Below are 2972 nucleotides of genomic sequence, written 5' to 3' on the forward strand. Positions count from 1 at the left end.
ATAAATGATATTATTATTATTATATATATATATATATACAATAAAAATAATTCCTAAAATGTATTGGTGAGAAAGGAAATAATTAGAATTGCTTACGTGGATATTTTTATTTGTTATTTAGTTGGACTAATGTAGTTGTATCAGCTCCTCTAGATAAGACCTTGCTTTAGAACCATTGAAGTGGTATCACTGAGGATCTCCAGATAGTAGCATGCAAGTGTGGTAGATGGATGCTATACTACATCAAAATATAGTGTTTAGTATAATAATACTATAACATCTTGGTTTTTATGTCCAAACATCATATTTGAGGATTTGGAGTCTCAAATGCCAATTTCAAGGACCATTGTGCTCTCTCTTCCACTGATGTATAGTACTCTAATAATTATTTTTCTTTCTAATTTTTTTTCCTAGATGTAAAAAGAGAGCAAACACCTTCCCACTTCTGGATAGATGGGTTACCACCAATGCAATTTGGGCCTTTCCTCCGCCGGTACCTCAAAAAGCAGGGCAAATTACACAATGACCAACCCAACTAATGGTTTGTGCCATGGTGTTGGATTTTGTTTTTGTCACTGAATTATTTATTTATTTATTTATTTTCTCCAGAAAATGAGACATATCTAACTATACATGAATATGCATACATACAGTCTTTGTAATGAGGTGACTTGAAATTTACAAGACAGTTGTTAATTACAAAGACAACGTGCGGGTACTGTGAGTTTAAAATGCTATTTTAAAAGTTACGTTTCGCTCACCGGGTGAAGTTTTCGACCTTCTAAAACTTAGTTTTCAAGCCACACAGTTTCAGTATAATGAACAGTACTATGATCCAATTCATGGTTTCAGTGGCTGTAGAGGAAACCTATAGTATCAAAATATAGAAACTTTCCTTCACCACGCTAAAAGCCATAGAACATATGTGGACGACACTTTCACTATTTTAGGAACAAATCCTGCTGACAAATTCCCCAACTATCTCAATAGCATTAAACACGTAAAGCTAATAAACAGCTGAAAAAGAAAACTAAGGAAAACCACTTGTTATACATCTTTTTTAAAACAGAGCAGAAAAATTGGAATAGCTACTGTAAACCGAACGCCACAGGATGTTGAAGGGTATATATATATATATATATATACTCTTACATTATCCTAATTCCCATAAAGCCATTATTTTCAATTTATATTGTAAAGATATCAAAACTCACTGAATCTGAAAATACGAATGAATAGTAACATGCTATAGATACTTTATAAAACAACGGGTATCCTTCCAAATGTATAAAACAAGATAATTTAACTAATAGTTAAAAGTTGTTTTGGCTTTAATAACGGATTTTCCATAATTCAAGTAGACAAGTTTCGAAAATAATTCATTCATTTAAAATTATTATGTTTGTTAACAAAAATACAAACAAACTGTAGAAAATGGAAGCACATTGATGTCAAACGAATATGCATCCTCATTCATCCTGTTTTTGTGTGTGTGTGTGTGTGTGTGTGTGTGTGAAATCTACATATTTTTGTCTCAAACTACATGTTGTGGTATTTCTTTTATGTATTGCACCTGAAGCCCCTCGTTTCAATGATTAGCAGTAATCAGCCATCATGCTGATGTTCCACCTTCCCTGATACCTACATTTCTCTGATGTTTTAACAAAACCTTTCCAGTTGTTTCTCCCTAACGACACCGAGATTTTCAGGGAAATAGCCAATATGTGATAAGAAACGAATTTTCAAGCTCATATTACAACCCAACTCTTTGAATTTGTCGAGCATGTTATTGACAATATTTTCGTAATTTGGTTCCTTGTTGTTTCCAAAAATTTGTCAATATCGTCTTTAAAGGCAATCCACGCTTCTTTTTAACTTTCCTCATTGTCCTTTCCCACTGTTCATCCGAAGTTAATTTTCTAATCTGAGGCCCAACAAAAATCCCTTCTTTAAGTTTCGCTTCTGAAAGAGCTGGGAATTGCCCACATAGATACTTGAAATAGTCGCCATCTTTGTCTAAGGCCTTTACAAACTGCTTAATGAAGCCCAGTTTCATTTAAACTGGAGGAAATAGGACTTTCATTGTGTCAATCAAACTTTCAGGTTCAATGTTTTTCGATCCTGGTATCAGGCTGACTCTGCGTGGCCATTGCTTCTTTATCCAATGCTGATTTCGTGCTCTGCTGTCCCATTCACACAAAAAACGTGGAAACTTTGTATAACCGGATTGTTGACCCAACAATATACAAAAGGCTTTTAAATCCCCACAAAGTAGCCAACCACGTATTTTGTATTTGATCTTATTAAGAAGAAATTCGAGATTTTCGTATGTTTCCTTCAAGTGAACCAATAGGAACAGATAGATATATATCTTACCATTGTGAAGGAGAATACCTTTTAGACTTCTTCTGGAGGAATCAATGAACAATTGCCACTCACTTGGTTCATAGACTGCAACTCCTAGCATTTCTATTAATTCAGCAATATTGTTGCAATAAACCAGTGAACCTTCTTGTGAAAAGAATGGTATAAACTCTTTCTCTCGATTTCTGTACCAGTAAAATGATGTCCCTCGAGAAAGTAAGTTCTTAGCCCGAAGTCTGGACCCAAAAATCTCTGAAGAATCCTTTGTAAGGCCCAAATCTCTCACCAAATTATTAAGTCCACAATCCCTATCATCATATCTATTGACATCAGATTCAGAATCAGATGAAACTGTATCAAGAGTCTCTGGTGGAGTAGGTACGGGTACATCAGGTCCATGAGCAACAGGTCTTATAGCAGATTGAAGGTTCGGATAAGAAATTTTCGTTTTATTTCGAGTGATGTAGCCTGCACATTACATGAGCAAAAATAGCAGTCATTCCTGTGGTTTCTAGGTTCACGCCAGACCATTGGAGTTCCAAAAGGCAAATACTTTTTCTTTCCTTTAGTTCATTGTCTAAACTCTTCGACACAAACGGTGCAAACTT

Source organism: Limulus polyphemus, unplaced genomic scaffold (assembly GCF_000517525.1).
Source record: "Limulus polyphemus unplaced genomic scaffold, Limulus_polyphemus-2.1.2 Scaffold91, whole genome shotgun sequence".
In the NCBI taxonomy this organism is placed as follows: Eukaryota; Metazoa; Arthropoda; class Merostomata; order Xiphosura; family Limulidae; genus Limulus; species Limulus polyphemus.